General features: G+C 34.9%; 1 long non-coding RNA gene across 4 annotated transcripts; it reads right to left on the reverse strand.

Moving 5' to 3' along the window:
• Positions 1 to 2,562: 2,562 nt before the first annotated feature.
• On the reverse strand, positions 2,563 to 25,968 carry LOC129927747 (uncharacterized). Of its 4 annotated transcripts, XR_008779377.1 has the most exons (11): positions 25,744 to 25,968; positions 14,901 to 15,322; positions 11,358 to 11,593; positions 10,944 to 11,091; positions 9,541 to 9,896; positions 8,772 to 8,963; positions 8,041 to 8,106; positions 7,139 to 7,420; positions 6,466 to 6,565; positions 5,253 to 5,349; positions 2,563 to 2,867 (listed from the first exon to the last, which is right to left on the reverse strand). It is a non-coding gene; the product is annotated as an uncharacterized LOC129927747 (long non-coding RNA). The 4 variants fall into 4 exon arrangements; XR_008779374.1 differs by lacking the exon at positions 11,358 to 11,593 and having other exon boundaries at positions 25,744 to 25,959; XR_008779375.1 differs by lacking the exon at positions 11,358 to 11,593 and having other exon boundaries at positions 9,541 to 9,694; positions 25,744 to 25,954.
• Between the last annotated feature and the right edge of the window lie 1,372 nt (positions 25,969 to 27,340).

Raw genomic sequence — 27,340 nt, forward strand, 5'->3', positions numbered from 1 at the left:
AAAGTATTGGATACTAAAATGCATTTTAATTGATTCTTCCCGAGCTATACTTTATTGCTTCTTCATTTTGTGTGTGCACAATCTATTGAATTAATAATGTAATTTTTTGTGAGATGATTTGTGTTGGTCACATGTATAAGTCATTAGTTTCTATCATGATTTTTTTAAAAGTATTTGTGTAAAACCAGAGAGGTTTCATTAAATTTGTACTTTATTAATTTTTTATTTTACATTTTTGTTTAGTTTTAATTTTACTTACAAGCTGAATTTGTATACATAGCTATGATTTGATTTGATGGAATTCTTCTTTTTATAAAATTTTACATGGTCTAAGGTTTTTGAGTTCATTGAAGCTTTTTTTCAAAACTGTCTGAAGAGTTGAACTGAAGGCTTGTAAAACTATAGGCCAGCAAAAAATAAAAGCTTCCTCTCACCAGCCTGACTGAAATGATTGTTCTGTCTGGAAGAGATCCAAATTGGTGTCTGTATCACACTACTATTTCCAATGCTTCAGAAGCTCCAGACACAGGGGCTAGAGATTGGCAGACCGCTAAGCACACCAAGAACTCCTGCCATCTTCCTTCTCTTTACCACACTCCAAATCCCCATTCCATTTGTGAAACAGAATGGTGGGATTGTTGACATGGTCAGAAGGGCTCTCTTCCCTACCAAGACTTGAGCAATGCTGTTCCATTCCTAATAAAGTCTTGTTTTCTTACTTCCTTGAAGCCTAATTGTTTTGACCTGGGGAGGGGGGGGGGGGGGCACTATGTTGTAGACAGGGATGTTTGCTTTCTGACAGCATTGTAGAATAATTATATTGTAATGAAATATTTTTCAAATAAAAAATTAAACAAAACCTACATCTTGGCTATTAAAATCCAGGTTAATACTGCTATTTGTTATATAATGTATGTGTCAAAGTCATGAGATGTATAAATTAGATGTTTACGTAAACATTGGTTTTGTGAAACATCAGTAAATTTTATTTATTACCCTACTATAAATGGCCTAGAAAGTTGAAAATAAGAGTACCATTTCAATGTTAGAGAAAATAATATTAGGTAGGGGAGACAATAAAAGAGTTTTAATATGTTCAATCTTCTTGTTTAGTCCACTTTTGTGAATTATAGTTTAAGTTTAATTGTGTTAAATCATATTAGCCACCCAACTCTATTGTAAAAATCGTATTATACAATGCAACTTTTATCTATAGATAATGACCCTGTAAGAAGGTAAAGTACCACAATGACCAACCAGCGTTACTTTCCACAACTACTGTCTGGTGCCCAATAGATTTGGTTGGACTCTCAGGCATCATTCTATGGCCTCGGTGAGATGAATGCCTGGGCATTAGCGGTGATCGGAATGATGTTGCCCACACATTATTTCCCCCCTCTCCACGCAGCTGATGTATCAAAAGGAACGGCAGTGCCGATACAGTTTGGGGTTAGCGGCGTCGCAGGTTCTGCCAGAGTGTAGCACTGGGTGCTGCAAACTGCCTTAGGGTCGCCAGCTTGATTTTTCCTCAGGGTTGACTCCCGAAGCCTTTCCCATGATAGGGTATAGCTGCAAAGCAAATGAGGTTTGAATTCAGAGTTTTCCTTCTCCTAGGTGTGTAGCCAGCAAGGTTGTCATTGCCGGAAGTGGTAATGGATGTAAGCACTCCACTACCTATAAAATGCTTCCAAATGCATGCGTCTCAAATAGCCTCTGACAACCAGTCCAACTCCTGGCCTTCACGTGTGGCTCAGATATTGAGTCCGGCGGAACTGTTCTCACTAACAGAAGGGGCAAAGGCGAGTAACTGGCACCTTAACCAGTAAGCTTCGGGCAGGAGGGGCTCAGGCATCATAAGAATCAAAGATACCATTCTTCAGCAAGATTTGAACCCTTAGATCCCCTCAGTTTGGAAGAGAAGCACTTAACCTCTCAACCACACCATCCCAAAGTTAAAATTTAGCATAAATATTTAAATGTCTAGATCCTTTGTTACTGTTTGCAGCACATTTTTCAGCATTATTACATTTTCAACTAACTGTTAACTGTTATACAAGAAATGCTCTAATATTATTGATTTAAGCAAGTACTTATAAATGCAATGCAGCCATTGTTGTGTACTGCAAGTAGTAATTAGAAGCCTAATTATACAAACTTGAATAAAAATAATTTGGTTTGAAACCTAATTGTCTAAATTTTAAAAAAATAAATTTTTATGGTTTAAAATAAGCTCAAGACATGCCAACCTATTTACCCAAAACTTTATTTCTGTACACTTGATTTTTGAAGAATTATTTTCATAATGCTGTCTAGTGTCTTTATCAATTGATATTAAGACACATCTGGGTACTGTTCATGCATTGCTTTTTAATGCTCTGAGTATCAAGCACACTGATCTAGTTCATTCATGTTCAGTTTCTATTAGCTACCCTACTAGATGAAATGCCCATACTCATTCCCAGCTATCCTGCAGGATGTTTGGGATGCAATAATCTTAAATTCCAAAGGAACATCCAGATGGAACAAATTACTGACAAAAGTAAAAACCACACTGATAACATATTTAATAAGAAAAAATACCATGATTTAATAAGTTGAAATAAAACATCATAAATACAAACAATGATTCACTTAAGTTTAAAATCAGATCAGTGAGTAAACACAAGTTCTGTACTGATTCTCTAGTAGCCTTTTCTATCAAGCTACTATTGATTTCATTGTCATGTAGCAAGGAGTTGCACTAGATTTGGCGTAGGCTTTGATGACTTTATTTACTGCTTCCAGAAAATATTTCTCTGTAGCCATCTTCCTATGAGCCCTGATAGCAAACATTCCAGCTTCTGTGCCAACACTACGAATTTCCGCTCCTGTTGATAAAAGCAAATAAAAAAGTAAAAATAAAAACAATAGTCCTCTTTTGTTTTTTAACCAATGCATTAACAAACAAATGATTTATTCAAAAGTTAGAAAAAAAGCATAAAAACACAGACACTATGGAGTCGCTATCAAAATAATCAGTATGACAAGATTCTAAATAAATACTATTCAGATTTATTTCTCTTATAACCACAGCATGGGGCTCAGCAGCCCAAACCAACCTAAGAAAAATAGACAAGGTTCAAAATATTGGTCTAAGGATAATGACAGGAGCAATCAAAACAACACCCATAAGAGATATGGAGGAAACCGCTGCGCCTGATCTCTCTGGATGAAAGAAGAGAAAAATCCTTTCCCAATTCACTAAATTGAAAACCTTGGAGAGGCACCCATTCAGAACAAAAATCCACAAAACTGGCACACAAAACTGTCTGAAAAGGACCAATTTCATACAGGAATCTCTAAACCTAAAAAAGAAACACCAACTTGAAAAAATTACTCTGGAATCCTCAATAAACTATAATGAATCTCCACCCTGGGACGAAAGCCCTCTTCCTACTATAAGGGACCATATAGAAAACATAAAAAGAAAATCTGATTACAGACCAACAGAGCTCAAGGAAATAGTGAACTGTTTTCTACATACCAATTACCCTAGCAATCAGTGGATCAGAGTTTACATGGATGGCTCATCCCATAAAGCGAATGCGAAAACAACTCTCTAAAGCTTGCAAAACTGATTCTTCTTATATTAAACACCTCAGAACAGCACTTACAAAGCTCAACAACAACAGCAAAAAAAAACTTATTCAATGGATACCAGCTCATATACAACTAGAAGGAAATGAGAAGGCTGACACACTCGCCAAGAGTGGGAGAACCAACTCACAAATAAACTTTGCACTCTATCCAGAAGAAATTAATTGTAAATAAAATAAATGAGAAATGGACGAGCTCTCATCCAAATCACAAGAAAGATGACGCTTACTATAAGCTATCCCGACAAGACCAACGTCTAATCTTTCAACTCAGGACCAGACACAACAGAATGCGACAACACATGTACCGCAAGCTCAAAATTGGAACCAGTGAAATCTGCCCATGTGGAGTATCAACAGAGAATGCTGACCACGTCCTCCAAAACTGCTCTCTTTACCAAGAGGCCCGCATAAGACATTGGCCCCAAATCACCCCATTAGAAAGAAAACTATATGGAGAGCTCTCTGATTTGGAAACCACTGCGCAGTTCATCTCGTGTATTGGTCTAGTCATATGAACACTCCAACATAACAATGAGCATGAAGAAGAAGAAGAAGAATTTCTCTTTTAATGTAAGTTGATTCAAATGGAAATATAGGTTTACTTCTGAATACCATTATCAAGAGTAGATGAGAAGATTAACATTAAGAGTGTTTGTTGAGAGGAAAGAACATAGTTTGTGAGAGAATTAAATTTGTAAACAATAACTATCATTGTGGTAACTACATTATGATGAATACACAGTTTTTAAAGCTAATGTACCTTAAAATGAAGTAATTGCTATCAAATAGCTTGTATTCATACATGAATTTGTCAATAATAGAAAGAGTATCAAGTATTAGATTGCTGAGTGAAAGTATAAACTTGAATGGAAGAAAGAGAAAGTAGTCAAGTCTAAATATCAAATTATGACTAGGAAAATCTTAATGTGATGTCTCAACACCAAATATAACTAGCAAAGTCTCATCTCAACATCAAATAGGATTAGGAAAGTCTCACTGTAATATCTCAACATTAAATTTGAGTACTTCTTTGAACCCAGCTTGGTAAAATAGTTTCAATAGCTCTAATAACTTTATGGAGTCTTATGTTCTAAGCAAGTTGCAATCAGGCAACTGATTGTTGGCTTAAAAGGCTAAAAGGCAGCCATAAATGTTTTGTAGTCATTGATTGTCATATGGTTAGGGTTAGTGAATGTTTTATGTAGTGGCTGATTATAAGTTTTCAATAAAGTTTCGCTACTTTGCATTTTAAGGGTTCTTATTTAGGATTTTAATGTATTAATCTGGAGTCATTTAATTTTTTACCAAATAAATACCCTTGCTCTTTCCATTCACTACAAGGTATTCCTTTATTTTTCTAATTATTTTTTTATAGAGCGCATCTTTCATGCTTATAACATGCTCATGGTCTTATCTCTTTTAGTGGAAACGAGTAAAAAGGTTTCTGTACTGCATTTAGAGGCTCAGCAAACACAACTCAGCTCAAGTAAGATTTTGAGCTCAAGCCCCATTGATAGGGAGCCAAGAGATTTTATCCAAAACAGCTACACATCCCACTTCTTTTAACATTGTTAATTACCCCATAAATATAAACATAATAATGTGAATACATACCTGTACTGTTTGGGCATAATCTAGCCAGCAGCTCATAATGAATATCTTTCTCTACACTCATAGATCTAGCATGTATTTTACATATATGTGTACGGCCCTGCAAAATGATAAGTGTCATGTAATAATTCATGAAATGTTAATATTCAATAAAAAAAAGTTATAACAAATAAAAAGTTGTAGTAACTAAAAACTAAACATTTAATGTTCTGAAGACAAATATTTTAATTTCGGGATCTTTAGCATACCTCGGAGTCCACCCAGCTCTAATGGGTAGCTAATATAAGTTAGAGAAAAAGAAAAGCCAGTTGGTCATTGTGCTGGCAACATGACAACCTTGTTAACCATGGACCACAGAAACAGACCTTTTCATCATCTGCCAATAGACTTTATTTTACTTTTTAGAAAGCTAATGCTTCCAATCAATGCAGTTTAGTTCATAGCAAATTGATAAATCTAAAAAAAATTTTGGTGGGGCACTGACCATTTGACCCTAATGCTGAGGTTCCAATGTCTATAACATTGAAACAATTAAGCAATTGTTGGCAACATAAATATCAGACATTTTTAATACAATTGTGTGTCTTTGGACATTTTGTGTATTAAATTATTGTTAATTATTATTATTAATTGTTATTATTAATTATATATCAGTTATAAGCATTCTTGGCTACCAAGTGAAAATACATTTTTACACCAACAATGTTGCCAACAATATACTAACATTCCTTACATATTTCAAAAACAATAAAAATTAAAATCCTTATGTATGTGAGGAGAGCTTCATTGAAATCACATTGTAGACTAGGTATTTTTGATTTGATTCCACATTGTGCTTGCTGAGAGCCTAAAGGAAGGACTCACCGATATCCCCCCCCCCCATATGTCAACAAAAGATATTGACCCAGAATGCACTGTGATTGCTATAGGAGCATGGAAGTTATGCTAATCAAAAGCAATAATAATACCAGCAATAATAAACAGCATGACTATTGGCCAGAGATGAAGGCTTCAATTCAGCTTTCATCACCACATTTTGAAAAGCATGAACTAAAAATGTAAGTCATTCAGTGTTGCCAGACATTAGCACTGTAATGAACATCTTCACCATCACTTGTTCCATAAGTTGGATGGATCATTGGGTCAACAGAGATGCTGCCCATCAAAGCTTTTCTGCTTTTCTCTTAGTGATAAATCTGAAATGTTGACAAATTACCTTTTTATGTTTCTCTGCTGGCTCAAAACCAAGGACTTTACCAACTCTTCATCTAATGAGGTTTGTATCGTCTCTGCTTTTTGATAGCAATGTTGCTTCCCTAAAAATGCAAAATTAAAATTTCTTTAGAAAATGTTATGTACTCTTGTTTTCACTATTTTTGTCTAACAGCCTATAAGCATAACTGACACGACTAGAATGACAATTTAAAGTCAAAACTAGGAAAAATTATATCATACAAAGCAAGATAGAAAAAGGTTGGTCATGGTCCACTAGCAGGTTACTAGAGACAGTTATCTATCTTAGAAATAATTTTTTTAGAGTGATTATATGTGTACCAAAAAAAAAAAATTATGTTTCATATCACATTAACAAGCAGTTTGTGACACTTATGCATCAATGAAGTTGCAAGCATAAAAAAAGATTCTACTTCTATAGTATACTAGCATTACCCTTGGTTCTTCAGCCTGATTTGTTCTCAGGCTATACAGTGTTTATTTTGGCTAAAAACTCTTTTTTTTTTCTGCACTTCCAATAAAATTTCCTGCATTTTATTTTCAGCCCAAAAAGCCTAGTATCAATTACATTGAATTCATAAAGACACATACTTTTGGTGTTTGAATTCTAAGAACACTTTTCTCCCCATCCTCAAACAAACAAAAATGGTACATACAATCTTCTTTCTTCTTCCTTCTCATTTTTTTATTGGAGCATTCAGATGACTGGACCAGTATATGAGATTATTTTCGCAGTAGTTTCCAAATCAGGGAACTCTCCATATAGTTTTCTTTCTATTGGGGTGTTTTGGGGCCAGTGTCATGTACAGCCTCTTGGTAAAGAGAGCAGTTTTGGAGGAGATGGTCAGCATTCTCTGGTGACACTCCAAATGGGCAGATTTCAGTTTCTGATTTTGATCTTCTGATACATATGTTGTCGAATTCTCTTGTGTCTGGTCCTGCAGAAAAAAAATGATTTTAGATGTTTTTCTCCCATGAAACAGTTCTAAAGGCACATCACTATTCATGATTTAGTTTATCTTTACATATGAATTTTTTTTTAATTTGGTCAGTTGTAGCACCTTTATCTGGACATGCATCTTATACACATTTAAAAATATTTGACACTTATATTTATAGCCTATCAAGATCAAATAGCCTGGGAACGACATGGCCTAAATTGTGCCCATGTGCCTAAACTCAAAACTCAAACCCTGATTACCACAAACAGGGAGGTGCGGTGGCTGAGTAGTAAGGCGCTTAGCTTCTGAACCAGGGTCCATGGCTCAAATCCTGGTAAAGACCCAGCTCTATTGGGTACCTGACATTAGTTAGGGAAAAAGTAAAGTGGTTTGTCATTTTGTTGGCCACATGACACCCTCGTTAGCCGTAGGCCACAGAATCAGATAACCTTTACATCATCTGACCTATAGACAACAAGATCGGAAAGGGCAACTTTATTATTTTTTTTTTTACCACAAACAGTTTACACAACCCCCCCCCCTCTCCAGAAAAGAAAAAAACTTTTTTACTTTCATAAATAAAAAGGATGGTAAATGTTATGTCTATAAAACATTACCTAGAAACAAACATTGCAGTCCTTTTGCTTTAACTTCCTCATCTCAGCTTTGTTAAGGGGAACTACCTATGCACAAAATAAACACAGTTAAATAGATTGAACTCAAATTCTAGAAAGTCAATGAAATTTACATAAAAAAGTTATTTAGAAAATGAACTTTTCTCCAAGTCTTCATCCTGCCTTTCCTTCTGTTTTAATCAGAAATTGCATTGATATTGTCATTACAAGTCCTTTCAAAATGTTTTGAGTCAAGTCTAACTCTATTTTTCAATTATCACACTTGAGATTTTGCTGCTAATCTTTTGCCCTTTGTCAACAATCAGCCTAATGTGTGGAAGACATTTGTATAGGCCATGCAGAGCTGAGATTGTTATCTGTGACATTTGTTTTTACACATCAATATTATGCAAACCCTCTTTCTCCATGCATATTTTTCATCATCTGATGCAGACAAAGCTGTTGTCCTTCAAGGATCCAATTGTTTTCTTTTGAATTTTCACCTGTCTTTCAAAACAGGTTTTATTTTGGCCTTAAATGTTTGTTCCACTGCCTTCTTGAGAGCTTAATTGTCTCTATCAGAAAGCATCAGTTGCCAGCTACTCTCATCTACACCAGTGCCAGTGTTGATATTACCTTCTGTCCTCTAATTTGCAAAAAAAAAATATCACTTTTTAGCATGAGACGAATAAAAAAAATGCCAGAGGTAGTAAAAAGATAAATCTGATTCAAACCTTATCTTCAACTCCTTGAAAGAAACCCATTGGTGCTTGAATGTTGTGTGATGGATGGGAGACCTATCCTTATAAAGTTCTTTGCCATCTTGATCTAGAGGAGCTAAGAAAATATCCAAGATACCGGCTTTCAAATCTGAGAGTATCTAGCATCGAAATCTCAAGATCACTGCTCCCAAAGTGACTAAACATCTGACAGTAAATAAAAAAAAATATAAAAAACAATTAATATTTATTTTTTCTTGTATTGGACAAAGCATGTATTATTAATATTATATTATTATAGACAATAAGGTCTGAAAGGGGAACTTTTTTTTATGCTTTTTTTTTAAAGAAAATTCTAAATAATGAACTGATAGTGAGCTTAACAATGATCATGTATAAGGCTTGTCTTGGAGTCCAAAGATTAGTGAGGAGTGCAGTATTTCCCATGGCTGCGCAGCCCCAGCAACAAAAAGCAACACAAATATGTATTTGCAAATAGACAAAAATATACCACTCAAGGCTGAATTCATTCATAGAAATTTATGGCAGAATACATAGAACTATGAAAAGTAAATAGCTTGGCAGACAGAAACATGACCTGTAAATTACTTGATAGGGCTAGGGTTATAATTGATGAAATTTAACAGTAGACTTCAAATAAGAAAAGAATGTTAATGTATGTTAAATTACAGGTTTCACTAGTTTAGCTAATAGCAACTTGAATATTATTTTACACTTGGTAACTACATGCTTCAACTTTACTCTGTGCAAAGTGCAGTCCTACCTTGATTTCTATCAAGTGATTCTCCAGCCTACATGTTTCAGTTCTTTACCAGCCATTAACATAAGACAATCAAAGCCATATTGTAAATCATGTGGAATATCTGAATTTTTCTTCTCTTCTACAGCAAGATGTCTTCACTCAATGCATAATTCCCCTAGAATGAAGAAGATAAGATAATCCATGCATTGTTAACAGAAAGATGTCAATTAACTGTGATGTCATCCTCTGAGCTGAGTCAGCTAGAGCTGCTCCCAATGTTTATCCCTGTCAAGAATGCCTTGCTTTGGCAAGTCTTTCAAAACCTTTTACAACTTACACCTTCAAGTGTCTTTCAATGAACAAATCATGTTGATCCTCTGCCAACATAAAGAAGTATACATAGATATTAGCATTTCAAAGTCATGGGCCAAAAGCTCAGTCATTTTTCATTTCGCTTCTATATCAATATTTTGATTTTTTTGTTGGCTAAATGATTTGTGTACCTCATAGGAAAACAATGGGGTCCAGGGTTTGAACCTCAATGAAGATTGGGATTTTTAATTTTTAGGGTGCCCCTCAGTCACCCAACTCTAATGGGTAACTGACTTTAGGTGGGGAAAATTAAGGTGGTTAGTCATTGTGCTGGACACATGACGACCTGCTCATTAACCACTGGCCATAGAAACATAACCTTGACATCATTAGCTCCATAGATCGCAAGGTCTGAAAGGTAAACTTTACTTTTTGTAATACTTTTTTAAAAATTAATATCCACTGTGCATCCCATTACTTCTTACTTATGTATAATAGATTTCTCTTTTCCCTTCCTTGTGTTTCTTGAATCAAGTTCCTTTTTATAGAGCATTTTGATACCTTCACAAAGCCAATAGATTATATTATTTGTCATAATGTCCAAAAGTAGAAACTAATTATTTTATAATGAGAATGTGGGTATAAGTGTTGTCTATCCAGTATCCAAAACTACACATTTTTCAAGAAAAAAATCAACAAATTAAACATATTGAAAAGGTAATAAAAAATTAACAAGGATTATGTGAAGGTCTTTCCAAATTTTAATAATATTTGTGGTTAAACAGTAGAGTTCTTTTTATTTGTTTAAATAGATCATTAAGTGTAATACTTCAAGACCTATATCTAGTTCCTAATCTTCAGACAGTTGATCATGGATAAAATCTGAACATTTTCATTTCAATGTATGGATTCTATGGTGGAAAAATGTTCTACAACTTCTGCAAAGATCAGGCTCTGTTTTATCCACCATGGTCAAACACATCAACCTTAGACAAACAGTATCCACCCTAGACAAACAGTATCCACCTTAGACAAAAAGTATCCATTTCTAAATAAAAAAATACATACATATAATTTTCTTTACATATTTAAAAGAAAAAGAGAAAGATTACCTGAGGTGACAGACACCATCAGTATAGCAATATTTTGTTGAGATATCAGTTACTGGTTCGGAAACTGCAGATGGATTAGTCACTGTACAAACTTGGTCAGTAAAATTTGAAAAGTAGACAACTCCATGGTAAACAATAAAATCACCACCTGAAAACACAAATAAACAATAAGAGGATGTAGACACACAAATTATTACAATGTATGATTTTAATGCAATGTGAGCCAAAGGAATAGTTATAACCTTATATAGCCTTAAACACATCAAACATTTGAACTAGTGGCCAATAGTGCACCACATTTTAAGGATAAATGTATAAAATATACAGCTATTTTATTTGAATAAATGTGAATATTAAAGTCAATATAAACAAATATGAGACGTGTGACAAAAGTTTAACTTAAATATTACATACTGTTTGCGTTTTTTTTTTCTCTGTGTTCTCATTATAAATAGTAGGGTTCAGATATATATATATTTATCGAAGATGAACTCCATTCTTTTCAGATCAGGCAGCTTTCCATACAATCTTTATTCTAAAGGACTGTTGGGGGGCCAGTATTTTGTATGGGCCTCATGATAAAACAAGGCCACGTGTTCTTTTCACTAGTTTCAACATCCAGAATAAGTGTTGCCTCATTATGTTGTGCCCTGTTCAAAGGTGAAAAATAATTCATTGACTGTGTCCTGATAGAATGTAACATGCATCCTTAATCCTGATGTTTGAGTGACAACTGTTTTGGTTTTGGTTTATACTACTCTTTTCAGATATAGTGGAATTTAAGAAAAGAAAAAGTAAAGTACCACTTTCAGACCTTGTGGTCTATAGGGCAGATGATGTAAAGGTCATCTGTTTCTGTGGCCTATGGTTATGTGTCCAACCACCTTTACTTTTCCCTAACTAATTTCAGGTACCCATTAGAGCTGGGTGGATTCAAGAGGAGCCCAAAGATCCCAAAATTAAAAACCACAGTCTTCAGCAGGATTCAAACCATGCACCCTGGTTCAGTAGCCAAGTGCTTTACCACTTAGCCACTGCACCTCTCATGGAATTTAAGACTGCTTAGTTATTCTTCCATTTTGGCAGTGTCAGATTTTTCTTCTCCTCTATTTGAAAGTGTGCTGGGACCCATTGAAGAACAGTTTTCTTGCTATTATTGTTGAGATTTATAAGAGCTGTCCTGACTTTTTTGATAGAGGAGGCATCAGATTTTTTTAAACATTAGAAAGAAATGTTTATTCATTAGAAAGTGCATCTGAGAGATCGCCAGTGGCAATTAAATTTTCTAATCTTTCTTAATTGAGCCATTTATTGTTACTGGTGGATTCTTAAGATGATCCATCTGTATAATTGACCCACTAGTTATTGGTTTATTAGATTTGTAGAAAAATATTCACCATTTTCTTGAGATCTTTCTGATTGTGATAAGATTTTTTGGTTATGTTTTCAATACTGTCTCATAGCAAAAAGAGAGCTTAGGTCCCAGGGAAGAGAGTCATTGCACTGTTTAACTGATTCATAAATTATATTTTATAAGTGGTGTTTCTTTGTTTGAGATTCTTGTATGAAATGGTCTTTTCAGTTAGTTTTGAGTGCCAGACTTGTGGGTTTAAGTTTTGAGTGGGTAGCTCTCTTAGGTTTCCATTTTAGTAAACTGAGTAAGGATTATTATTTCTCTTATTTTGTCCAGAGAAACCAGGGAAAAAATGATCTCTTCCATTGCTTTGAAGGTTGTTGTTTTTATTGTTTGGAGTTTAATTTTTGTTTTACTTTTTTACTTTGTCTATTTTCTGTAGAATTGACTGCTGAATCCTATGATGTAGCACTGTGTTCTATAGTGATGTAGCTGGTAAATTTCTTTTTCAAAATGTAATTTGCTTATGGAAGCTCACAGCCTGCTAGGTGGTTGGTGTTAGCCTTCCCTGGTTGTCCAAGAAGTCTACATCTGAGTTGCCAGTTACACTGATGTGATTTGGTATCCCCTGCATCTAGTGTGTTGTAGCTGGTACATTTCTATTTCAAAATGTTGTGATTTGGTATCTATTGCATCTAGCGTGTTGTAGCTGGTACATTTCTATTTCAAAATGTTGTGATTTGGTATCTACTGCATCTAGCGAGTTGTAGCTGGTACATTTCTATTTCAAAATGTTGTGACTGGCTCCAAATTAATATTTCCATTTTATATCTTGTACAATTTCACTTTTTTTTAGTTGTAAGATCTTTAAATTTGTTGAACCATGGATTGGGCATTAGAGCTGGGTGGACTCAGAGGTGCCCAGTCTTCACTAGGATTCATAGCCGGGACCCCCAGTATGAAAGTCAAGAGCTTTACCACTCAGCCACCACGCCTCCATCAAATTGATTAGGCTAAAAGTAGTCCTACAAGTTCTTTGAGTGAAAAGAAAACAGTGTTTAATGAATAAAAAAGGGAAGAAGAAACTTTTTTTTTCCCACTAAAGTAAATCAAAGTAAAGTTCCCCTTTCAGACCTTACAATCTAGGGGGCTGAGGATGTAAAGGTCATCTGTTTCTGTGGCCCATGGTTAAAGAGATTGCCAGCACAACAACCAGCCGCCTTTACCTTCCCCATCACACCAGGTACCTTTAGGTTGGTAGACATAGTCATGTGATCAGGGCACGGCAGACACTAATATTGTTGGTAAAAATCTGGTTTCTATGCACAGTCAACACAAGCTTTTAGGCACTTACCATGGATAAGTCGAGCAAAGAAAGATATAGTCAGAAACAAATACTAATTCTTACACTTTGAAAGCAAGCCAGCATAATAAAGAAAATGATTTGCTGCCCTCCTTGTGTTTTTTTTTTTAAATATTAAAAAAAAAAAAAAAAAAAAATACATGTTTTGTAAAATGTTTTACTTATTTCGGATGTTCCTTCAGAGTTGAAGATAATTACTTCCTAGTCCAAACCTCCCACAGGACGGCGGGGGATGGGAGCGGGCAGGGTTTGAACCCCTGACCATCGATAAGTCCGAACGCCAGTCCAGCATGCTTATCCAGATCTCTTCACTTATAATCTTGTTCTACTGAAAGTGCTTACACAATCACAAAGGATGAGTTCAAGGTATTCCGAATCAATTTTATTGTTAGACCTAGATTACATCTAGATCTACTAATAACTAATCTAGACTAGATTCTAGATCTATATTCTAACTATTTAAGTTAGCATATCTAGACTACTATATTCATAATATTGTTTGACATAAATGTAGAATCAGATTGAATAGTCAATATTTATTATTGTCGAGGGCAGTGTTTCTCAAACTGTGTGCCGCCGAAGATTTGCAGGTGTGCCGAGGAGTTTTCAGAATGCCACATGTGCAGCGTTACACAGGTTTGCGTACTATTAAATTTTTATTTTACCTTGGGACGACATCCCAACTTGCAACGACCAGTAATAGTAGTGGATCGCTACATTATGACGGAAAGGGGTGTTAGCTCTTCAGGTTATGGAGTTGTCCACTATACATATATTATTATAATGACTCAAATGTAGGCCGCCTTAGCAGACGCTCAGCAGTTCTTGAATTGGTAACGATTATAATAAGCGATGTGTTTCATGTAAATTTTGTAGGTGTATGCTAATAATAACAAATTATTACTAAGCCTTAGTCATTGTTATCCATGGAGAAATACGTTGGTAAGAATGAAACTGCGAAAGCGTTCAATGAAAAGCATGGAACCAAACAAAGGTACAAAGAGGATTACATCGGATATGGTTTCATATCTTCAGGACCTGAAGATTCTCCATTGTCATTCTGTCTGATCTGCAATTCAGCTCTGTTGAATGAGGCGCTTGTTCCAAGCAAATTGAAGAGACACTTGGAAACAAAACATCCAGCTGTAAAAGCGCAACCGAAGGAATACTTCGAAAACTTTTATTCAGTTCATAAAGGATGAAAAATGTGTCAACAAATTCTTATTTTAAAAAGACTTACCAACTACGACCAAAGGCGAAGATTTTTAAGTGGTGAACGAAAACATTTTGCTATTCAAAGTACAGTGGAGACAAACTGTGTCAGCGTTTGCACCGATGGCTGTCCTTCCATGCAGGGAAATAGAAAGGCATTCTTCACTCTTGTGCGTCAAGAAAATCCAAATGTATTAGTTGTTCACTGCATGATCCACAGAGAAGCTCTTGCCTTCAAATATTTGATGTCTGTTCTGGATCAAGTGATTGAAGTTGTAAACTTCCTCAAATCTCGACCGCTTGCATTCTGACTTTCCTCAGAGCTTTGTGAAGCAATGGATTCAGACTACTAATGTCTCCTGTATCACACCAACGTTTGTTGGCTCTCCAGGGGAAAAGTGTTAAAGCATGTCGTCCAACTCAAGGCTGAGCTGATTTCATTCTTGGAGGCTGAAAAAAAAAAAAAAAAGACTTTGGATTTTCTATTCATGACGAGATTTGGTGGGTTAAGGTGACATTTCTCTCTGATTTATTTGACAAATTAAATTCATTGAATTGAAGTCTTCAAGGACCATCGGAAACCATCATCATTGCATCCTTAAAACTAAAATCATTTGGTTAAAATTGATTGTCTTTGTGGCAAAGTAAAATCACGAAAGGACTGCTTTCGTACTTACAATGAATGTGCTTCAAATAAAGAAATCACCCCCGAAATTCTGGACACTTTGAAACACCTGCAGTCAGCATTGCAGCATTACTTCTCAACAGTTTGAAGTAATGAATATAAATGGGTCAGCTCTCCATTTGGAAACAATGAAGCTACAAATTTTACAACTAAAGAAGAAGAGCAGCTCAATGATTTAAAAAACGATGCAATTCTTAAGTCAAGTTTGCAGAGAAAGCCTGGATGTGTTTTGGATTTCAATCAACAAGTTATATCCTGTAATCAATTTAAAAGCAATCAAAATAATTCTTCCATTTACATCTTTATGGTTTTGTGAGTTTGGATTTTCAGCACTGACTGAAATCAAATCTAAGAAAAGAGAGAGACTTCTTACAAAAGACGATGAAATGCGAGTTTGTTTGTCGACTTTGGAGCCTCGATTAGATCACATTTGCTCTCAAAAACAGGCACAACATTCACATTAAACATAATACTGAAAAACAGGCAAAATCTTTTTTTCTTTTTATTATAAAACATCTGTTGCTCTTTGTGGTGTGCCGCGAAATTTTTGTAGTTTGTAATGTCTCAGATTAGAGTGTGACTAGATCTAGAGTCTAGCCTACATAATGCTTAGGCTTAGTAGATCATTCTAGATCTCATCTAGACTCTATAGAATAGATATAAAAAATCTAGATAACATCTAAAATCTACATCTCTCTGTTGCTGCATATTTTAAGCATATGAAACTTAATTTTTATCTAATAGATATAGCTAGATCTAGTCTTCACTTCTAGGTCACTTGATAAGATAAATAAATTTAGCTTTTATGTAGCACTACTTTCTTTATAGTTAATAGTATGCTCAGAGCGCTATGGTCCAATCTCATTGGTGGACCGGAAGGGAGGGGTATCTGGGAGGTTTTCAGTGCTGCCTTTAGGCGCTCATTAAACACATCTCTGCACAAGATATATTTGGACTATAGTTACAGATAATAGTTACTTATTATTAGATACTAGTATTATATAGATCAGATCTAGCATCTAAACCAAAGAAAACTTTACTATCCAGTTTAGATCTAAGTCTAGGGCTGAAGACTTTTTAAAGTTTATTTTAGGACTAGGCTCATCAAGACTAGTAACTTGTTGATAAATCTAATGGTCCTAGATCTGTGTTTCTTTTACAACTTTCAAATGCTCTTTAAGATTTGAAGCTAATTACACCATAGCCCAAACCTTTTGGCTGTTGCGGCTGAAGCACTTCACTAGTCTCAATTGAATTTTTGGTGTAAACTAGGGTTTTGAATTTCTATATTTTTAGGATGCTTCGAAGTCCAACCAATTCTTTATATTACAAGAGTTCTACATCTATTATTAAAATGTTATTGCTATTTTTACTTTTGAAAATGTCTACAGGCTTACAAGAGTTTAGCAGCTTACAACCAGTTCCTAGATGGTTGGGTTCAAGATGTTATGGCTTTTAAACCACTAGCAAAGGTAAGTAATAAATATTGTTATATTATAGTTAATATCTTGATATTCAAAGGTATTTACATGTATATGAGACCAATGTCTTGATATGTACAGGTATTTTAAATAATTTTTTTTTTCTTTTTAATAGGTCTTCACTCTCAGTGGTAGGCATGTACTGCAGCCCTGGATAGTAATAAGTCAAGATAATAGTGAACAAATAGATGCTATCTTACTAGATTTTTCTAAGGCTTTTGACAAAGTTCACCACCATAGTTTGCTTAAAAAATTAAAATATTTCGGCATTAATGGTCCACAGCATCAGTGGATTAAAGATTTTCTGATAGGGAGAGAACAAACTGTAATAATAAATGGCTCTAAATTGTAATGACACAAGATGCGTAGAAGTTGATGTGAATCGGGTTTTTCCTAAGTAATGTGACGAGTAAGAACAGAGTAGGATTACGAACAAGAAGAATAACGGACAAGACGCCTAAGAGGACGACGCTAGGCTAGCGACGACAGAGGACTGTGCCCTTTTTATTGTTTATTAAATTGTTGAAGTTATCAGCCTGCGTTATTAAGTATATTCTTGATTCATTCTGTTGTTGTGTCATATGGACTCGCATGCACCATTAACATATATATACTCATCAACAAAATAGACCATCAACAGATGTGGCGACCCCGACGGCCAGGGCGTCATTTTGATCTACAATCTAGTTAACTTCATTATCTGGATATATCTATCTACAATTCTACACTTGGCGAAGTACACTGGAGAAGTACTGGATTAACATTCGTTTATTTCTACTAGATCTACCCTACGTCTGTGCTAATTATCTGGACTGCAGCTGGATTTTGGCATCTTTGTTCCAGTGGATCTAGACTTTCTATTAGAGAAAATTCGAAACCGTTACCAGCGTCTAGCTTTGTCAGCCAGGTTGGATATTTTTAGATTGAACCTGGATCTATATATAGATCTATATTGACTATTTTTATCTATTGTGTCTGAATCTAGAACTATTTCATCCGTTGAAGTGATCTAGGGCAGTCCGTCGTCAGTATACCTCTACCTATATACCTCAAGAGTGAAGATACCTCATTTTGTCAGGTTTATCTGTTTATTGTGAGTACGGAAAGTCACCTGAGTCTACATATCTAGTATTTACAAGCTGACCGTTGGAGTCACCTTGTCAGGTTAGTTTTTCAAGCTATTTACTGTTGTAGTGTTGCTAAGCTTGGAATCTAATCTACACACGAGTGATGGTATACCCTACTACCACACTGCATGACCATCTATTCAACTTGTAAAGTTGACTAATTTATATTCATCAAAAGAGAGAGTTGGACTTTGTCATTTTTTTTACCTCTCTTGAGACAGCACCACCAGCTTGTCTCAGTATTGACTTATGTTCCTGACCTAAAGACAGAAGCCAGCACCATACCAACAGATCATCAAGTGAAACCGGAACCTTGGAACCTGACTAGAGGACTTTATCTGAGAACCGTACCATACCGTGGCAGCACCAGGAGAGATTGGCCTAACTCAGTACTGCCTGTCGAATAGCCTTTGTGGGAGCACACCTTGCCTTGCCTAAGACTAAGACAGTGGGGAACTTGTGTGGAACTGACCGTTGTAGCTCCGTGGACTGAACAAAGGGGATCTAACTAAAGATAAGTTTATTTTTTCTCTCCATTATTATTAAATTAAGTCTCTTAGGGACAGTAGATCTTTGTTAAGAGCAGGTTGCCTGATAAGGGCGTCATTATAGGACACATTAGAAAGTGGACCTGCTCCATTTAATAAAGTCTCAATGATTGTTTAGATTGTCTTGTTTTGTTCGTATCCACGTACATTTTATTTTTTTTAGAAGTCAAGTGAAGTCATCTTTATTTGTCTCTTTCAGTGTATACTTCCTCTAAAAAGTCTCATCTCATTAGAATAGATTTATTTTTTTGTGTCTTATTACGTTTATTTTACATTATTCTTATTATATATTAGTAATTTTATCTTAAGTAGATAAGGTAAGCCACGTATGCAACAGTATGATAAATTACACCCAATAATTTATGTAAGTAGGAAATTATCTGATACTGAGAAGAGATACAGTGTCATAGAGAAGGAGGCTTTAGCTGTTGTTTGGGTTGTAACTAAGTTGGAAAGCTATTTACTGGGAAACAAATTCATATTGTTATCTGATCACAGGCCTCTAAAGTTTATGCAAGAAAAAAGTATTAAAAATGGTAGATTATACAGGTGGTTTCTAATTTTACAAGAATATAATTTTCAATTAGAGGCTATTAGGGGAGAAATTAATATTGTAGCTGACATGTTGTCAAGAGTTACAGTGAGATAAACTATTGTAAATAATGATTATTCATTTTGATTTGTTTATGCATGTATATATATGTATATGTTCTAGTCAATGGGTATGAATAAGTTGTTTATATATGGATACTATATTTTATTTCCTTTAAAGGAAGATAACTCAGTAAAATATAAATTGGGAATTTTATTAAATCAAGGGAGATAATTAAAAAAAAAAATTTCCAATAATTAAAGTCAAAGGTGTAAATTAAAGTAAGTATGATCATCTACAGTCATTATTTTTTTTAATATAATAATTATCATTCATTAGTAAAAGGCTAGGTCAGTTTGGAAATGGTAAGTGGAGAGAAAATATACTTATTGGTACCCAACAAAAAAGTTAGGTAGAATAATTTGGAAAGCTGTTTTGACACAAATATTACATTTTGTCTGACAGGAAAGGTTTGGTGTGATGTGAGGCGATCAACCATGTACATATAGCCAATAACAGTATTTACTCTGAACAACTCTGTTTTATGCCTATGGAGTCAGCAAAGGCATCTTCGTATGTGGACTATATACATGTGTATTTATTCTGAAAAACTCTGTTTTATGTCTGTGGAATCGACAAAGGCATCGTCGTATGGGGACTGTATACATGTCTTGATGGACTTAGTACTATTGGTTGGTGAAAATATTACACTGGACTATACTATTTTATCGTCAATGACAGGAGTGATGATTAGAACACCGTATACCGGATATTTTCTTACCAATAACTGTATTGGAACTGTACATATTGTTTTCTTGGTGTCAACATTCAACTACAGTGTGAACTTTGTGACATACAAACATGGACACCAGGAACTGATGAAGATGGGAAACATGATGATGTCCATCAAGATCAAGATATATGTTTGTTTTGTCTTTCCCCAAAAATTTTGGCCATGTATATTGTACAGACATGACAGTAGGGATAGTGTTTTAGACTGAAAAAAAAATTGACAAAATTTTTTTTTTTGATAAAGGGGGGAGGAAATATGTAATGACACAAGATGCGTAGAAGTTGATGTGAATCGGGTTTTTCCTAAGTAATGTGACGAGTAAGAACAGAGTAGGATTACGAACAAGAAGAATAACGGACAAGACGCCTAAGAGGACGACGCTAGGCTAGCGACGACAGAGGACTGTGCCCTTTTTATTGTTTATTAAATTGTTGAAGTTATCAGCCTGCGTTATTAAGTATATTCTTGATTCATTCTGTTGTTGTGTCATATGGACTCGCATGCACCATTAACATATATATACTCATCAACAAAATAGACCATCAACAAAATCAACACCGATAACAGTAAACTCAGGTGTACCTCAAGGAACAGTCTTGGGTCCACTACTATTTTTAATTTACATAAATGATTTACCAAATTGCATTACTTCAGGAACAAAAGTCAGATTATTTGCAGACGATTGCATAATATATAGAACAATAAAAACAACACAAGACACAGATATTTTACAAAGAGAATTAGATGAATTACAGAAATGGGAATCAAATTGGAGCATGTCTTTCCACCCAGAAAAATGTCAGTTGTTAAAAGTAACAAAAAAACTAAAACAAATTAATTCCCCTTATCTTATTCATGGCAAACCAGTAACACAGACTAAAAACGCAAAATACCTAGGTGTTATAATAAACGAAAAACTATCATGGAATCCACATATTGATGAAACTACAAAAAAATCAAACAAAGCATTAGGATTTATTAAAAGAAATTTCTATAAATCAAATAAGAACATAAAACTAAAATGTTATTTAACCTTGGTTAGGCCAATAATAGAATATGCATCCTCCGTTTGGGACCCCTCAACTCAAGAAAACATTAAGAAACTGGAACAGACACAAAATAGAGCAGTGAGATTCATAACAAATGAATATTCACATTTGACTAGAGTAACACCTTTAGTAAAATCACTAAATTTAGAAAGCCTTCAGGACAGAAGGCTCAAAAGTAAAGTAGCAATCATACATAAAACACTGAACCATAATCTTCAAATACAAAAACAAAATTTAATAAAATACTCTGAAAGACACAAAGATAAAGGCACATTCCTCGTCCAATATGCTAGGACAAATTTGTACAAATACTCCTTCTTCCCTAGTACTATTAGAGCATGGAATGGGTTACCTGAGCTAGCCAGGAAAACCAGGGATTTGGCAGAATTTAAGTCATTGGTTAATATGCATGACTAAATGCATGACGCGTAGGGCGTAATCATCTTCTTTTTTGAAGTAACGTCTGTATTATATAAGAAGAAGATGGTATTATTCTATCAGCCCACTGTTCTTGTATAGTTGGACTTGGTGAGTCCTGCACTCATGTGGCAGACATGGATCCTTGAGTCAAATAACCTACTCACTGAAGCCCAGGCTGGCTTTAGAAAAGGCAGATCAACAGAAGATCAAATTGCCTTCATCACACAAGAAATAGAAGACGGCTTTCGAGAAAAGAAACCAACAACAATTGTGTGGGTTGACTTAGAAAAAGCATTTGACAAAGTCTGAGAACAAGGTCTCTTGCTCAAGCTAATCCAGCATCACATATCCCAAAGAATGTACAACTGGATAAAGGAATATCTAAATAATAGAAAAGCCTTAGTTTGCAATCAAGGACAAAGAAGCCACACAGTGGGTATAAAAAATGGCGTCCCCCAAGGAGGAGTCCTATCCCCAACACTTTTCCTAATATTCATAAACAATCTACCTAGAAAAGTTAAAAGCAGCATGTATGCAGATGACCTTGCCATAATTAGCACAGAAGAATATGTAGGAACATCGAAATTTCGATTACAAGATGCTCTTGATAAACTCAATAATTGGTCCAAAGACTGGGGCATGTCCATCAACACAAAAAAGACCACATATACCATATTCTCACTGTCAACAAAACAACAAACAATAAAATTAACATTAGATTTGGAAGCTTTAGAAAAAAATGACAGCCCTACTTATCTTGGAGTCACCTATGACCCGAGACTAACCTGGAAAAACCAAATACAGAGTAAAGGCATTGGGGAGCTAATCACAATATCCTAAAAAAGACCTATACCAGTTATGTAAGACCTGTATGGTGCCACAGCATGGGGCTCAGCAGCCCAAACCAACCTAAGAAAAATAGACAAGGTTCAAAATATTGGTCAAAGGATAATGACAGGAGCAATAAAAACAACACCCATAAGAGCTATGGAGGAAACCGCTGCCCTGATCTTTCTGGATGAAAGAAGAGAAATAAAAATCCTTTCCCAATTCACTAAATTGGAAACCTTGGAGAGGCACCCACTCAGAACAAAAATCCACAAAACTGGCACAAAAAAACGTCAAAAGGACCAATTTCATTCAGGAATCTCTAAACCTAAAAAAGAAACACCAACTTGAAAAAATTACTCTGGAATCCTCAATACACTATAATGAATCTCTATCCTGGGACGAAAGCCCTCTTCCTACTACAAGGGACCATATTGAAAACATAAAAAGAAAATCTGATTACAGACCAACAGAGCTCAAGGAAATAGTGAACTGTTTTCTACATACCAATTACCCTAGCAATCAGTGGATCAGAGTTTACACGGATGGCTCATCCCATAAAGCCACCACAAATGGAGGAGCTGGAATACTTATCGAATGGCCAGATGGAGGAAAACTAGAAAAATCCATTGCAACTGGAGAGTTCTCTGACAGTCACAGAGCAGAAAGGGAAGCACTAGCACTAGCTGCTACCATGTTAGCAAACCATCCAAGTTCCCCTCACAGTCAGATTGTCTTTCTAACAGACGTGAAAACAACCCTCCAAAGCTTGCAAAACTCTGATTCCCCTCATATTAAAAACCTCAGAACAGCACTTACAAAGCTCAACAACAACAGCAAAAAAACTGTTATCCAATGGATACCAGCTCACATACAACTAGCAGGAAATGAGAAGGCTGACACACTCGCCAAGAGTGGGAGAACAAACTCACAAGTAAACTCTGCACTCTATCCAGAAGAAATGAAGAAATTAATTGTAGATAAAATAAATGAGAAATGGACGAACCCCCATCCAAATCACAAGAAAGATGACGCTTACTATAAGCTATCCCGACAAGACCAACGTCTAATCTATCGACTCAGGACCGGACACAACAGAATGCGACAACACATGTTCCGGAAGCTCAAAATTGGAACCAGTGAAATCTGCCCATGTGGAGTATCACCAGAAAATGCCGACCATGTCCTCCAAAACTGCTCTCTCTACCAAGAGGCCTGCATAAGACATTGGCCCCAAATCACCCCAATAGAAAGAAAACTATATGGAGAGCTCCCTGATTTGGAAACCACTGGGCAGTTCATCTCATGTACTGGTCTAGTCATATGAACACTCCAACATAACAATGAGAACGATGAAGAAGAAGAAGAAATGTGGCAGACACTTTATTTATGCTGGAAGCCAACACCAGGCTCAAAGACAGTAAGACAGTTACAGGCTTGTTATCTTACTGGATAAATCCATCAGAGCTTAAAAAGGTTTTGCCAACTAAGGTTTCTGAGATTGATATCACCTCATTAAAAAACAAAAAGTTAAATTTGATTCTCTTGTGAACAACATCACTTCTAAAAATAAAAATTTAAAGGCTATTAAATCCAAAGAAACTATAAAGCTTAGTATAAATAATTTTAATTCATTTATTGAAAGTAATGAGTTCCAATCAGATATTTTACTGTGTTGTGCTAATAGGAAGAATAGGTTTGTGCCTGTGCTTTAACGCTGCTAGGTCTCTCAATGAAAATTTCAAAACAGTCATTTATTACTGTCATCTTCCTGTCATAAGTACAAATAAATTTTTTGGGCCTGAGACTCTCCTTATTGGGCCAGAAAATCAAATCGGATATGTCGACATACATAACATCCAAAACAGTACATGAATATCTTAGATCAGGGGTGGGCAACCTTTTTGTATCGAGGGCCACATTATTTTAAAAATTGGGAATGGCGGGCTGCATATTTATATACAACTTATAGAGACACTCTAAGCTAACTGTGTAGAATGTCTTTTAATTCATATTTACACTGTATTATATTCACGTTTCTTTTTTTTCCCCACACTTCACGTTAAGGAATTACAACAAGAGTTAGCAATTATTTAAACCAATTTTACGATTTTTTTTTTCAAATTGCTGTTGTCATTTTACATTAAAATATCCTGACAAATATACAGTTGTACTTAATGTGCAGTATTTTACTTTTTACACTCGTGCATGATGTTCCGGAACTGTGGAACTAGCTTACTAGTTTCTATCCTTGTGACTGCTGTCAAATTACAGTCAGTCAAAATCGACCAGTAGTAATGCTTGTTTAGTCTCCACAAAGGAAAAGGCTTGTTCACTGAATGAGACAATATATGTTCTGGAAGTTAAATGTCGGGACTAGAGAAACTTGCCCATCACCAGAGAATGCTGACCATGTCCTTCAATGGTGCATTCTAAATCAAGAGACCCGAACAAGACTTTGGTCCAAAAACCCTCCTAAAGAACAAAAACTAAAAAAACAAATAATTTTTATTTGTTACTACTAGGTCTAAATCTATTGACTAGATCTAGTGAAATCTAGTCTAGATTATTCTAGATCTACTTGATTATCTATCCTTTTCTAATTCTAGGGCTCTACTCTAGTCACACTAGATCTTGTATATAGTTCTAGATCTAAAATAATTTAAGAGTCTACTAGTACTAGTCTAGATCTATATCTAATAAGTCCTCTATGTCTAAGAACACAGATTATAAAAATTATATTAGAGATCAAAATATTTATGTCTAAATCTATAGTCTATAATAGACTTATTAAGAACTAAATTTACATAATGATACATAGAAATCTAGAATCTAGAGATCTATCACCTTCTAAGTCTATTTCTAGATAGATCTAGAGCCTACTTCTAGATCTAGTTATCTAGTGCTAGCCCTACTTCTAGATCTAGAAACTAATTTAGACTATGTAATAAGAAAAGTAGATCTAATAGCCTTATTTAGCATGATCTATGAAAGTATGATAATCTATCAAATCATCTAAAATCTAAAAAACAATCTAGACTAGATTAGATCTAGAATCTAGATCTATTGAAATCTATTCATTCTAATCTAAATCTAGTCAATCTAGTCTAGATTCTAGATCTAGAAGTCTAGTGACCTAGACCTATCTAGTAGCCTAGTCTAGACTAAGACTAGATTCCTAGATTGTCTAGGTCTAGAGTCTAGATGATGATAGATACTAAGATAGATCTAGATCTAGTTACAATCTACTAGACTAGTAAATTGAAAATTCTAGTAGAGTACTGTAGTAGAGCCATTGTCGTGAAAAGAAAGGGATTTGAATGGAATATTTGGCTAATTAGCACTTACTAGATTCTAAGAATAAATCTAATTCTAATATCTAGACCTAGACTACTAGATCAGTAGATCTAGAGATCTATGTCTAGAACTAGGTCTAGATGTAGATCTAGTCTTCAACCATTTCTTCGTAAATTTAGGACACACCGGGTCCGGAAGTAGATGAAATGTAAACAATAAACACAGACCTATATATATTTTATTTTGCACTCAGTATTTTCAATTCGCACTATTAATAAATAATAATAAAATGGCAATTTTTTTTTAGTGTCGGAATTCAGACTTGGTGGAACAAAAAATCGTGAATGCGGAACGGCGGAACATGTGAGCTTTTTTGATGATTTTGCGGGCCATTTCCGCATAATGCGGGACTATAGGCATGTCTGCTGTAGGTGTCAGCAGGCCGCATAAAACATTCCGCTGGGCCACATCCGGCCCCCGGTCCGTAATTTGCCCACCCCTGTCTTAGATGCAGTTGTGGGATGAATTTTAAACATATCAGCTAATACATAGGCTGGTTTACCTAGAATATTTGAAATAATGTGTGTTAAAAAAAATAATTTGTGTACATTCATAATTATAGTAGTTAAATTATATATAAATATGTGTAAATGTGAGACAGTGTATTTTTTTTTGTACCTGTATTATATCCAAGCTATCCAATGAGAAATATTTATATAATTTAATATATAGATATATTTATTCAAATCATAATATGCATTCATTTATTTGTGGAAATAAAAGAAATGAATTGAAGTATTGTTTGTATATTAATTATTATTATCTTATCTATTAGTATGAAAATTGTAGATCTATTCATTCAAAAGAGGCCCTTAGTGAAACCTGCAGTACCAGGTTCGAATCTCGTTAAAGACTGGTATTTTGAATTTTGGGATACCTCTGAGTCCAACCAGGTTTAATTGGTATTTGGTTGGTATTTAATTGGTCCACAGAAACAGGTGACCTTTACATCATCTGCCTTATAGATCGTAAGGTCTTTAAAGTTAACTTGTTTATTTAAAAAAAAAAACATTTTATTTCAAGATCAATTTTTGTAACTATGTAACTGTTTGAATAACAATGGACGCCAAGAACTAGTTTTTTTTTATAAAGTATCTTAGTTAGTAATTCAAATCAAGATATCTGCCTGGTCATGCATTTTGTGTGATGGACTGTTCAGACTTACCGATGGTTCCGGGTTTAAACCCTGCCATTCCCATCCCCTGTGGAAATCGGTTCTGAAAAGTTAAATCTAAATCTAATCTAGATTGAAAGATTCTAGTCAAGATTATTTTCATAATTTGCCTGTTCTGTATTATGCATACAACAAAAGAAACAATGAAGTTCATTTTAAATAATAAATCAAAATATTTAGAAAAACAACTTGCCTTAAATTTTCTTCTTTGCTGCTTGTTGTTTTAATATGTAGTTTTCAAGTCCTTCCTGTTACTCAAAAGAGCTGGTTTTATTAATCTGTATGTGGCTCTGTTCCAAAAGCAATATAATGAAGCCCGCTATGCATCTTCATCTGAAAAATATAAAATGTGATGAATGTTGTGTTGGACAGAGTTTAAGTCTTAGAAAATGAAAGTTTTACTATTTATAGATT

Source organism: Biomphalaria glabrata, chromosome 8, assembly GCF_947242115.1.
Source record: "Biomphalaria glabrata chromosome 8, xgBioGlab47.1, whole genome shotgun sequence".
NCBI classification, from domain to species: Eukaryota; Metazoa; Mollusca; class Gastropoda; family Planorbidae; genus Biomphalaria; species Biomphalaria glabrata.